The sequence below is a fragment of the Amblyomma americanum genome, chromosome 8 (assembly GCF_052857255.1).
Source record: "Amblyomma americanum isolate KBUSLIRL-KWMA chromosome 8, ASM5285725v1, whole genome shotgun sequence".
Taxonomy (NCBI): Eukaryota; Metazoa; Arthropoda; class Arachnida; order Ixodida; family Ixodidae; genus Amblyomma; species Amblyomma americanum.
In genome coordinates, this window is record NC_135504.1 from 59519721 (window position 1) to 59533710 (window position 13990).

Here is a 13990-nt window from a genome sequence, read left to right on the forward strand (position 1 = left end):
TTATGGTTTAATTTATTATTGAATTTACGCTGTATACTCAAATGTATTTGCTTTGCCCCCCCCCCCCCCCCCCTTCCTTATGTAATGCCTCAATGGAGGCCTTTAAGGGTGAAATAAATTATTATTATGATGAAGTGCGGCTGTTACTACGCTTTTCTTATAACTATTTACAACTACAGCACAGCCGCGCAGAGATTATACATCACACGCATGGACGTCTATGAAGGAATAACACTGGATATCTAAGACCTCCAGCAGACATCTAATTTAGACTCGTCTGCGAATGATCTCCGTACCATAAAACTAAAACTAGCGTCAATTTCCAGTTATAGTGCGCTCTGCAGATATTTCAGCTTGGGATATTCCAGTAACGCATTAATAGTAATGTTAGTTAAGATTTTAAAGACATTGCTAATGAATTCAATATTACGTTTCAAAGAGCATTCACTCAGATTTCTACCTGGGCATATCGCCCCAGTGTTAATGCGTTTTCTCCCTGTCTTAACATGCCGAATTTAGTTTTAAGCCGCGAGAGTATACATGCACTTTACTAAATATAAAAACAAAAAAGTCAAATGGCACCGGTAGCATTCCTAATGATTTTCTCCATCGGTACTTTGAGAATGTTTCCCACTTCCTTTGCGTGAATTTTAATCCCTCACTTGATCAAAGTTGCCTGCCTAGTAACTGGTTAGTCGCAAGAGTAGAGCCAGTCTCTAAGTCAGGTGAAAGATAAATGCTGGAAACTACAGCCTATTTCACTGATATGTACCTGTTGCGAGTTGCTTGAGCCCATAATATCTCATCATATATCCAGGTATTTTGAATCAGTCAACTTCTTTGTCGAATTTCAGCAGGGGTTCCGTAAAAACGTGTCCACAACAACACAGCTATCATCCGTAATTCATGATTTCTCTCTGGCCATTGATAATCGTGAACAAATATATGCAATTTTCCTGGATTTATCTAAGGCATTTGATTGTGTGCCGCACAACTTGCTTATTGAGAGGCTAAAAGAAATCGGGATGCCCGACAATTTTGTCAGCTGGTCGCAAGAATCGCAGACAGTTTGTTGAATGTGGTGGAATGAGGTCTGAGTGTCTGCATGTTCTGTCTGGTGTTCCGCAGGGACCAGTGCTGGGACCGCTTTTGTTCCTCATATATATTAATGACATAGCTCAAAATGTTGATGAAGGTATCGCGGTAAAATTGTTTGCCAATGATTGTGTCATTAAAGCCGCCGCGATGGCTGAGTGGTTATGGCGCTCGGCTGCTGGCCCGAAAGACGCGGGTTCGATCCCGGCCGCGGCGGTCGAATTTCGATGGAGGCGAAATTCTAGAGGCCCGTGTGCTGTACGATGTCAGTGCACGTTAAAGAACCCCAGGTGGTCGAAATTTCCGGAGCCCTTCACTACGGCGTCTCTCATAGCCTGAGTCGATTTGGGACGTTAAACCCCCATAAACCAGATAAACCATAAACCAGATTGTGTCATTTATTCCGTCACCAGGAATTTTTCCTCTTAGCGACTACTGAGTGCCAATTAAGGTAAACTCGCAGACTGGTGTGAACAAGGGGCGATGAAAATAGAGTTTTCTATAACCGCGTAAATGACAATTACAACTAAGAAACATACCCTGCAATATGTTTACAAAATTGGAGATCAGTGCATAAATGCTATCACATCCATTAAATATCTAAGCCTCACAATTACTGCCAATCTTAAATGGGATATGCATCTCAATGATATATGCTCAAAATCATTCAGGAAACTGTGCTACCTATAAATTAAAAAAAAACGTCCCCACCCAGCATAAAACTTGTAGCATAGCATAAAACTTGTAGATAGCGCAGCTGCGCGCTGAAATTAAGTCTCTAAAATCCCAGTCAACCAGGAAAAGTGATTGATCGCTCTCATCGTTGCGCAGTTCCGTCGCAAGACCGAACCGATCTAGAAGCGTGCGTGGAAACGTCAACCAAAAAAAAAAAACGCGGCAAGCAAAGCACCATCGGATACTGCGACTCAGCTCTCACAAACGGCAGTGTAAATCAAATACGAGGCCACACTTGAGATTAAAAAAACAAATCAAGGTCCTTCAACAAGACTTCAAGTCTCAGCTCACAACATTCGTGCAAAGCATGAAGTTTTTGGCATCACACGTCGAAATTCTCCTAAATAAGGAGCAGGGTGACACTGAACGCAAAAAGAAGGCCTAATCTCAACGACCGGTCCAAGCTCAACAACCCTTCGACAACCCCTCTACAGTGAAATTGCCGGAGCTTTCGCAAAAACGGCACTATCCTCAAATCTCGCATTAAAATGTGCAAACCGTTAGCCACCCTGCTTCAAGAAACGCGAAGACCATGTACGCTTCCAGGGTACAGGGTGTTCAGAGATCCTGCTATTGAACACAAGGCAAAGGGCACGAGTGAAGTTATAGTAACTAGTCAGGCTGCAGTCCTTATGCGCACAGATTGCGAGGCGACGCAGATCCGCATTTCTGGAGCCAGTAATGAATATCGAGAGGTCGTCATTGTAAAATAAGGTTTCCGGGCCATAAACCCATAATTTTGGTGCCTGTTTACTACAGGCCTCTTACACAGCTCAGGGTGGACAAGTATGAGTGGCTTCAACAACCGATCACCAACTGAATGCAACAACTGATTGCAACCGATCACCATAGTCCAGGTGTTGTTCGCGGTGACTTCAATGCCAAAAATGTTCTTTGGGGTTGCTCCACGACCGACCGCTGGGCGTCGTCTCGAGGCCATGAAGTTTTTTAACTTACGCCTTGCAACGAGCCACATGTGACCACGCGTATCGGCCTCCACGCTAGACAAACCAGCACTGCCCCGGACCTCACTCTTGCAACGCCTGGCGCGGTAAAACACTGGGAAATTTGAGATACTAAGTGGAACAGTAATCACTTCCCCATTGCCATCCGTGTCAACAACAAACAGCTTCGAGCTGAGAAGACGTTGCCCTCACTTGACTGGCAACGCTTCCATGAATTGTCGCAACAATTTAAATACCATAGCTTCCAACAATTTGTTTATGACGCTACCAAAGCTAAAGCGATGGTGACAGAAGAAATAGAATGTAGCAACACAACCACTCATCTCGACAACCACTTAGTGAACCTGTGGAAACGTGCCACTTTCCTCGCGAACCACTACCGTATACGCGGCGAGCGCCACATGGAGTGCTTGGCTTTCAGCACTCTGGCACGGGTCGGCCCAATATTGCACTGCCTCCGAGATCGGCCTGGGGCATATTAGCGCGGCGCGCCTTTTTATCACTCTTTGCTCTCCTATCCTTTATCCCTGCTACTTTCAGCACGCGGCAGCGAGCGTGGTTCGGCTTGGGCCAGTAGGCAGGCCCGTGCTCTTTCCTTTTCCTTCCTCCTCTCAGTAACATCAGTCACTCAGTCAAGCGCCACAAGGATATTCTAAAGCTTCGTTGCCACTACAATACCATATGCGACTACACACTTTGCCTAGACGGAGAAAACTGGCAGCACGTCTGCGCTGAGATGGGGCAAGGAAAAGGGCTCCGTAAGCTATGGGCCTTTTACAGAAGCATGGCTAGAAAATGAAAAAAGTGGACTTCAGTTTCGCAGAGCTCTCCTTACAACAACCGATGTCCTCGGTAGAGGAGCAACTCACCCGGACCTTCTATCTGCACGCTGGAGACCAGCGTTCTGATAACCTTCTTCCCTTTACTGTGTCTACGCTAGATCCCGAACTTGACAAGCCGTTCACAATAGGGGAACTGTCGGCAGCGCTCGCTGATGGAAAGTGCCACTCGGCCCCAGGGCACGATGGCGTCACCTGGCAGATGCTTATAAATCTTAATGACGCCGCAAAAGTGGAGCTCCTAGAAACAGTAAATAGCTCATGGGACACATGGGATGCGCCGGAGCAGCTCAAGCTAACACTGGTTAACCCCATACCAAAGCTGGGAAAAGATTCTTCCATCATTTCCAAACTCAGACCAATTGCTCTCGCTTCCACCGGCTGCAAATTGATTGAGCGACTAATAAACAATAGTATTCGATATTACCTGGAATACGCCACAGCTTAGAACAACTTTGTTTAAACCGGCTTTCGTCTCAATTTGAGTACACAAAATTGCTTATTGCTGCTTCGGCGAGTCATTAATCGAACTTCCCGGCACCTAGTGGCTGATTACGTCCTCGTGGTCGACATGAGAAAAGCTTTTGACGACGTAGATCAAAACGTCATCCTTGCGGAGTTGCCCAGGCCTACCCCAGTCAAAGGGCGCTGAACTGGGTATAGAACTTTCTCTAGTGCAGACCAGTACGTATCAACTGTGGCACCCAAGAATGGACCCCTCGTACATACTACCTCGACATCAAGGCTCAATCCTCAGCCCTTTACTGTTTAAATTGGCGATGACAAAGGCAGCAAGACCCCTAGAACAAGACAGTGCGGCAAGATTCGCGATATACGCAGGCGACGTATCAGTGTGGGTCGAGGCCAATGATTTTGAGTCCGCCGATCACATGCAAGCCGAGCTGCAGGCAGCGGCGCATAGCCTGGAGATCTCACTGACTGAGCTGGGCCTTGAACTGGCGCCTGAGAGGACTGAATTTCTCAGCAGTGATGGCAGGGCCCGTACTAACTCGTCCCAAAAGTTGCATCTTCTCATGGCAGGCCAGGTGCTCACATCTCATAACGGATCACTCAAGCTTCTCGGTGCCCCTGTCAGCAGCTGTAACAGTTCTCGTACTTTGATCAAACACCTCAGGAGGACCTGCAGGAAGAGAAAAGATCATTTATTGAGCTCACAAATTTTTTTTGATGGCTTCAGGTGGTGTCTTCCTTCTTCCGTTGACACTCCATCTTGTTACAGGGTCGGGGCCCTAGTCTAAGGCTCCACTGAGTATGGCTGCGCCTCGCACTCTTTATCAGACCCTTTCGAGCCTCCAGGTGCGTGCTGGTCAGCATACCCTCCCAATGTTTCATATTCGGGTTATTGACTATCATAATGATCTGCGGCTCTATCTTTTCACAGGCTCATGACGTATGATAGTGTGTTGATTTTTCGCCACACCATGGACATTTTGTCTCGTACTGTGTAGGAAACATTTTGCTTAATATATATAGGTTGGGGAAGGTGTTTGTTTGGATTAATCTCCATGCAGCTGCGTCTTCAGTGCTTAGTCTTGAGTTGGGTGGTGGACATCCTCTTCTTACACCTTTGCAGTAATTCAGTATGTCTTATTCTTTTTGGGTTACTGGTTCGGGTTACTCGTGGCTGTATGCATAGGGTGCTCGGCTTGTAATCCCTCGTGCCACTGTATCAGCCAATTGGCTTCCCTTTACCGCTCTATGTACTGGTATCCAGATAATCGTGTGTTTAATGTTTTGTCGGCTGGGTGGGTGTCTATAATGCGTAGCGCTCTGTTACCTATTCTGCCATTCATGTAAATTCTACTGGCCGTCTGCGAGTCCGTTACGATTGTCAAGGATGAGCCGGTACAATTGCCTTCCGAGATCCCTAGAGCCATCGCCGTCTCTTCCGCTTCCACTACCACGCAGTTCTTTAGTGACGCGCTTGTCACTTCTTTTAGGTTTTCGTTTACAACTGTGGCTACAGCGCCGTTGTTGTGGTCATATCTCGCAGCTTCGGTGTATGCAATGTTGCTTTTCTCCCCTGACCTTTTTTGCATGTGTTCAGCCCAAGCCTCCCTTTTTGCCTTATGTAGATTTGGATCCATATTTTTTAGTTTCGGCGCGACATGTATTGTTCACACTCTTCAGGTATCTCTTTTGTGGCCTCGAGTTCCTTTACGAGTCCTTCGCTGCAGTATCTCCTTATGAGTACACTTCCTGCTTTGGTTTGTTTTAGTCGTTGGATTTCGTTGCTCATTATGGCTTCCTTTAGCTCGCTAAAGGTATTATGTATCCCTAGTGCTAATAATTTTTCGGTTGATGTGCGCTGTGGCAGGTGTAATGCTGTTTTGTATGCCTGCCTTACTATAGCGTCAATTCTTTGCTCTTCCTGCTAGGTGTAACTAAGGTAGGGAAGGTTGTATGTTACTCTGCTGATTACGAGGCTTGTGACCAGCTAGAGCATGTCTTACTCTCTCATCCCCTGTCTTCTGTTGGATACCATGTTTATCGTGCGTGATACTTCCGTCGTGGTGTTCTTGAGCAGCGCCAGAGTGTGGTTGCATCTTCGGTTGGACTGGAACCACATTCCTATAGTATTCTTACGGTTGTCTTCTCTAGTATCGGCTGCCCCTACAGATAAACCCTTAGCTTATACTCTTCTTGCGGCACCGTCTGGTTCATATTGCCTCTCCAGACTCTTAGCAGTTTTGATTTCTCTGTAGAGCAAGTGAGGCATCTTGCTTTTACGTATTCCTCTATGCATCTGGCCGCTTCTTGCAGCTTCTCTTCTTTTTCTCCGAGCGAGCCTCGGTTTATCCAGACCGTGATGTTGTCGGCGTACATCGTGTGTCTGATTCCTTCTATCTTTTCTAGTGCTTGACCAGCCCGATCATTGCTATATAGAAGAGTAGTGCGGAAATTACTGATGCTTGAGGGGGTTCCCTTGTATGGGGTGTGTATCATTTCGGATCTAGCTGCTCCTATTTCAATAGTTGCAGTCTGATTTCATAGAAAGACCTTCACGTATGCATGGATCTTTTCCCCACCGTTTAGATTATCGAGTCATGTGAGTATGGTTTCATGGGTGACATTGTGAATGGCTCCCTTTATATTCAGGGCCATGACGATGTGTTCTCCTTTCCTCGGCATATTGCTCAGTACTTCTTCATTGAGTTGTAGAAGCACATCTTGCGTTGATAATTCCGATAGGAAGCCGTACTTGCTCTGCGGATAGAGATCGCAGTCTTCCACATAATTTTGGAGCCTCATCGTTATCATCTGTTCATATAACTTGCCTAGGCACGAGGTTAGGGAGATTGGTCGTAAGTTTTCTACTTTCAGCTTTTTTCCAGGCTTCGGAATCATTACCACCTCTGAGTGCTTCCACTCTTCGGGCACTGTTTTCTCGGTCCATAGTTTGTTGATGCAGTCGGTTAGTTCTGCCACCAGGCTCCTGATTAGTGCGTTCTTGATTTTGTCTGCGCCCGCTGCCGTGTTTCTTGTTGCGTTTTTTATTGCTGCATACACTTCCTCCCTAGTTATGGGTATGTCTAGAGTAGGGTTTGCTGCTCCCTTATATTATTCCGCGTATGTTGTCGAATTGTCGTTTCCATAGCAGTTTTGTCTTACTTTTTCTAATAGTTCTTTTTTGGTGCCCCGAAACTTATGTACCAGTCTTTGTATCGGTTTGTTCTTTCCGGATTTGGTCTTGGCCGGGCCCAGTAGGGCCCTAAGGATGTTCCACGTTTTTGCCTTACTTAGTGTTCCACATAGAGAATTGCTAAATTGCTGCCAATTCGTTCTGGGTAGTTGCTCCGCATATTCGTCCGTCTTCTGGGTGATCTCGGCAAACTTCTTTAGTTTCCTGTTTAAGTTTTGCCTTTTCCACCTCTTAGTGAGTACCGTGGAAGAGTACCCCACATCTCATTACCCGTATGTGGGACAAGTAAAATGGCGCAAGGAAAAAGACTTGTCAGACGCTGGCTCGCGCGGTAGCAGTTGGCAAATTTCTCTACGGCGCCCCTTCGTACGAACTGACCCCGAAAATCCACGGAGACCCAGCTAGCCAGCACAGGGCTACGTCTACCACGACATGCGCGCATCACGGCTATAGAGGAAGCGGTGGCCCTTCCTCCTATACACAAAAGCATTGAGGAAGCGGTAACTCGGCACGAAACACGCAGAACTTGTACTAAACAGGGACGCGCTTTGGAACGCTGGGACCGCCTACTCTCGCCACCGGTTCATTATGAAGGCCGGTGTGCTCCGCCCTGGCTTCGTCCACAACTCGGCCGCCACAGATGTACTGCTCCACCTGAGCACACACGGCGGCACGGCTCCACCTAGTTCGACACACGGCCGCTGATAGAGAACAAAATGAGGAGGGCATTGTTACATTCGGGCGCCCGCTCGTCTGGATGAGCCGCGTCGTCGGCAGGCTCACCTGCTGGAAGGCAGCACTAAGCTTCTTCGGGGTGGCTCCGATCCCCGCGATAAGAGTCGCTAACCCCCCCCCCCCCCCCCCCCCCCCCCCCCCAGCGGGTATCCCGATGAGCGTCGCCCGGATGGATTCCGGGAACCAAGTAAGGCGAGCGAAGGCCCGAGGAACGCCGCCGCAGAGAGCGCCGAGCATTTGTCGATCGCTACCAGGCCGTACCGAGTGCGGCTGCACTGGATGTACTCTTGGCGGGGCATAGAGGCCGCCGCAGTGATCGATCGGCAGCTAATTCCCAATGCCCGTGAATAAGCTGAGATAACCATGTAGCCTCATTCCCGGCAGAAGACGTTCAGCGTGGGGATACGGCAGACAGCTGGAGGTCGCCGTCCGACAGCCTTCGCAGGCATCGCCAAGAACGAAGCGACCCTTGCGGCTACTGGACACGACAGTGAAATCTTGTCCGGCGCGTCGGCTGACACCTAAAGACCAGGTGTCAGTTCCGTGAGGGGACTGTCGGCCGGTTATAAAACAACTCCCTCCGCCGTCGACGTGGACCCGAGGGCATCCACCTCTCTCCCTGGCTTGACACGTGACGGGGGCGTATCCCTATGTGCGGTGGTGCTTGTTTGTGCGCAATAATACAAGTTTTAGGCCACTCCCATCCTGGCGGAGATGTCCTTAACCTTGGGAATCTAGGAACGCAGAACTGTATAAAACTGGACAGCGACTGCAGTGAAAGTCATGCTCCCTTTAGGGATCATCCTCGATGCTCTTCTTGAGTGCCCACGTTTAATGCTCCGCTTTTGGGGTGCTTCATTTTGCATCCTACATTGTGGTCATTCCTCCTTATAACAATGTAAATAATGTAAAAAAACGGCCGTGGCTTAGCTTGGTTAAGCCTGGTGATTGCGAAGCAGGGCCAGCTTTGGTGAGAGATTTCTCCTGTCTTTTCTTCGAACGCTCTTGTCTCTGCTGGGGTGTTTCTTCTGCACGCTGTTTTCTTCCCTTTTCGTTTTCCTTCTCACGAAACGCACGTTCCTTCTCGAGCCGCTGTTCAGGGGTTTCTTGGACATGCCTCTGCCGTTTAGTCGCGTTCTGAACTAGTAGTAGGAGACTCACTGTCGGGCAAAATCATAATTTCTTCCTTTGCTTCTGCTGTTTCAACAGAGGAGGTTGCACGTTGTCGCCGAGCTGCATATTGGGCACGCCGCTTAGAAAGTCGTTCTTCTCGTTCTTCCGTCTCCGTAGCTCGCTGATGCTTCTTCTTTGCATTCTGCCGAGCTGCCTTGTTCGTAGGCACCATCGTAACATCTGGCTGTATGACTGCCTTGGCGAGAGGAGCGGAGCTGTTTTATACAACTGGTGTGACGTCACTCTGACCGTAGCGCCCCTGGTGAGAGGAGCGGGAGTTAGGCCGCCGTTGGTGGCTACCGCCTCGCCTCGCGACGGCGTGAGATGGGGCCCCGTTTTTACACAGCTGGTGTGACGTCACTCTAGGTCACATGGTGTGACGTCACGCAGCGAGGTCACGCTTGAAAGAAGTTAGGACGGCGCTAAAACGACAAAGACAAAGAGGCCTCTTGTTCGTGCCTCTTTGTCTTTGTCGTTTTAGCGCCGTCCTAACTTCTTTCAAGATATGAACCAACTAGCCCAAATCAAAGTACTTCTTGAGGTCACGCTAAAGGTCAATGGTGCCTACCACCGCCTCGCCACGGAACGGGCTGAAGTGCGACCTAAAGTAGTATTGCTTCGCAATAATAAACCCGCAAGACATCTTCCTCCCATCAGCCAACTCCTTTAACTCGTCGCCAGTCCTGTCCTGGTGGTGGTGGCGGTCGGAGCAAGCGTCCTTTTTGACCCTTGGTCCCGTCGAGAGCGACTCCGAGCCCCACATCCAACAGCATATACGTAGATGCATCCCTAAAAAACGGCGCCATATCAATGGCATGGCGTAGCCGTGAGAATCTAAATTTCAACGGCTCCCGTACTATTCGTGCACCCGATGGGTGCATGAAGGAAGGGAAGCTGCTCGCTATATACGCCGTACTGCAGGTGGAAAACGTTCTGGTCGGCAATCAATTGCTACAAACTCACATGTCGAGCAAAATCCGAATACTCCGATTCACACGAAGCTGTACGCGAGCTCCGCAAACCACTCGGGACCCACCCAGTTGCACACCAGATTACTTCTACAATCAGAACCCTCTCAACACGCAACGTGCGCATCCGCCTCGGGTGGATCCCTGAACACACGGGCGATGACGACGGGAACGAGTACGCTCGCAATGAGGCTCGGAAAAGTGTCTCGTTCCATCCTCCGCTGACATACGCCACCGTTACTGACGACCCCGCTGATACGACCAACAACTTGGCTGTCCTCATGTGCAGACTAGAGCATGCCAAACCGAGGAGCCGTGCACGACGTACGGCCGTTACACCACCGGGTTACTTTGAATGACATACATTTTTAAAATCATTAATAGCGCATCTGTTCGCATGGCGTGCCGGTGACTACGTAGTGTACGTAACATGCTCACGGCACGAGCCCCTTTCACCGCGACATGGTCAATGTGGGGTCGCCAGGTGAGTTTCTCGTCATAAATGACCCCTAGGTATTTTAGGGACTGAACCTGCCGTATTGGTTGTAACTGGCAAGTGACAGAGACCACTACAGGATTCTGTAGAGGGAAAACAAGGATGGTGCACTTGCTAACATTTAACTCTAGCTGTAAGCTGCTCAGCCAGTGCTGAAGCGTACTGAAATATGACAGAAAAAAACCATACAGGGAATGTATATCCGGCGTCGCCGCAAAAAACGCATTGTCGTCCGCATAGACGTAAGTGCGTACATGGCGGTGTTGAGGAATTGAACTCAACAGAGCATTAAAGAGCACAGGGGAAAGAACAGCTCCTTGCGATAAACCTCTCGTTTGTTTGTACCTGTCTGAATGTACGCCATTATGGACGCAAAAGAATTCCCTGTTATAAAGAAATGCAGATATCCAAGCAAATATATAATCTGGAAACTGAAGAGACTGTAGCCTAAGTATTAGGATTGAGTGTTCTACACTGTCGTAAGCTTTGGCGACGTCTAACGTAACCAAAGCCGCGACCTGGCGTTGACGACGAGCAAAGAGAATTCTGCTCTCAAGATGAGCATGTGCATTCCATATCGAACACCGTGACCGGAATCCGAGTTGACACGGGCTGAGTATAATTTTGCTGTCCACAAAGCTGACACCCAAATTAGTAACAACCTTTCTATTAATTTTACCACGTTTGATATTAAAGAAATTGGCCTAAGATTGTCCAATTCATAGCCTCCACCCCGATTTTTCATTAAAGAAATCTCCTTGACCAGTTTCCACTCAGGAGGTGTCCAAGCGTGTTTGATAGAGTAGTTGACGAGGTGCAATAAAGAGTTGGGAGACTCCTCATAAAGAATATTGAGCATCTTTGTAGTGACATAATCAGGACCAGGTGCAGACGCTGGTAACCTCTGTACAACTTGGGAAAGCTGCGATAGATTAACTTGTTTACCATTATAATTTGGCACCACTGGCACAAACAACATTGGTCGTAAAGGCAGAAGAGACGAAAACCGTTTTTGCAGACCTGTGGCAATTAATTCAACCTCCTTGGTAGCTTGTTTAGGTGACATAAGTAATGACTGTAAATTACTGGAGGATGTGAACAGTTTTCTAGAGCGTAGAAAGCCGAATAGTGCACGTCGGTTGCCCGACTTCGAACGTATGTCATCATTCCACCAGCAAATGTCAATTGTGAGTCTGCGAGCGTCATGCCCAGTTCTGCTTCTGTGGTCTGTGCTTCCGAGCAGAGTTATCCTATTTCGAAGATGAACATCCAAGATCTAGCCCAACTTGCCGCTGTTGCTGTTGTTGGCCTCTGGAGGAATGGCACATACCCACTGTGGGGAATTGGCAAGGGTGCGTTGCCACTCTACTCTCGCGCTGGGTTTGGGTGTCGTCTTTGTCATCAACCTCTTTTTTGGTTGCGTGAGCAGATCAACTTCGCTGACCAGTGCATTATAGTAGTACGGCATCACCGCAGCATACCAACGCACAGCCCAGCCCAGCACGGCACAGAACAACACAACTAGTTAAACTGCACCTCTATCACGCTGGGCTTGTGTATCGATTTCTTCATCAGGTTCTATTCGGGGGTCGCGAACAGATCAGCTTCGGTGTTCATTTATGCCGCATGCAATCTCAAAACTGGTAGTCAGAGCCTGGTCATGTCCAATCCGCCCCATAGGCAAGAGCATTTGTATGAGGCCAACAACAACAACGGCTTCGTGGGCAACAGCATTTAAGTAGGTCGCCGCCGTCAAGGTCGAACACCCCGCGTGCATGCTTTCGCATTCACAGCACGGTAGTAGACTTCAGTGCCTTTGTTTTTTTTTTCCAAAAGCATGACAGGGTGTTGACGAATGGGTAGCCAAAACGCCGGAAAAATAGAACTGTTAAACGACAGGCTATTCTTGGGCTAGCCCAACGTTCCTTTTCAAAAAAAGAAGAAGCCGTGGGCAGAGATTTACATTTAGGAGCCGCTTTAGATAAACCTGGATGAATTTTCTCCTGTTTGGACCCGCACCAAACCCTGGCTAATTCTTCACAGTCACTATGTGGCATCGCTTTTCAGAGAACAATAAGAGAAAAAAAAAACACAAGCAAACCCTGAGACCGAAAGAGTTTATTGCGAGCCCACGGCACGATCTTGGCAAGCGGAGAAAAGACGTAAAAGTGGAGGGAGCGTGCACGATGCACGAGCGAAGGGCTGGCTCTGGCATGGGCAGGAGTTCGAGCCCAGGCCTCATGATCCCGACGGCAGGAATCGCCTCTGTCCGCCCCGGATTACACTAGCAGACGGCAGGAAGCACCAGTCGGGGACCTATCATTCGAGACGGGACCCACAACCGGTGAGACAGAACCACAACTACTGTGTGCCTTGACAAGTAGAAAGCGGCTGCAACAGACGCTGTAGGTAAGTGCACAATGCTCTCCAGTCCCGCGTATAGGCAGGAGGTATCTGTAAATGCACCACATAGGTCGCCAGTGGAGGCCCCTGTGTAAGCGTTAAAGACTCAGTTTCTGCAGCGTATTCAACGCGTAGTCTGCGGACAAGAAAGCAGGACCTGGCTGTTGGTGTGGCATCGAAAACACCAAGACAATTTCTCTTGCCCTGCTTCATGACCGTTGTAGCAGACATTTAAGGACAGCTCTGTGATGCACAGCAGCAGAAATTACGAGTGCGAGACGACCACAAGTGTGCGATTGCACAACAGTGCTGTTGTCGCGTGCGGCAGGTTCGTTATTTTAACTACTACTGCAGTACGATAGGAAGCTGTTCCCGAACGTATTCGCGTAGCTAACTGCATGGTGTATCCGCTAAGGGAGATCGAGGAAGCTAGCGCCTAGAAATCTAGGGCGACTCCAGGTTTGCGTACATCTGTGTGGTGGGTTGAAGCCTGTTTTCCAACCTGGCTTTGTTGCTAGTTCGGACACTTGTTTGACGGTGAAGGGCGTATGGTGAAGCAATTTTTGACCGGATCTACGGACGTCATATCACTTCTAAACACGCTGTGAACACCGCATCGGAAGTAGTCTCCTCGCCTGACGCTCTTCGAAATTCATATTTTATTGTTCTTATTGAGAACTCCACAGTTCTACTCTATCCGACACGCTGAATACCTGTCTGAAACGTATGATGAATGGCGGTGTGCAGGTCGTCTGCACCCTTTTTCATGGGTATTTTTAGAGGTGACAGTTTTCTATATGCTTCACGTATGCCTATTTCTCACCCCGGCTCCGCATTGCCTCCATGCCTGCTCATTAACGACTGCACTCCAAAAAAGACGTTAACAGGGAATAATTGAACACCACAAGCGGTGACGT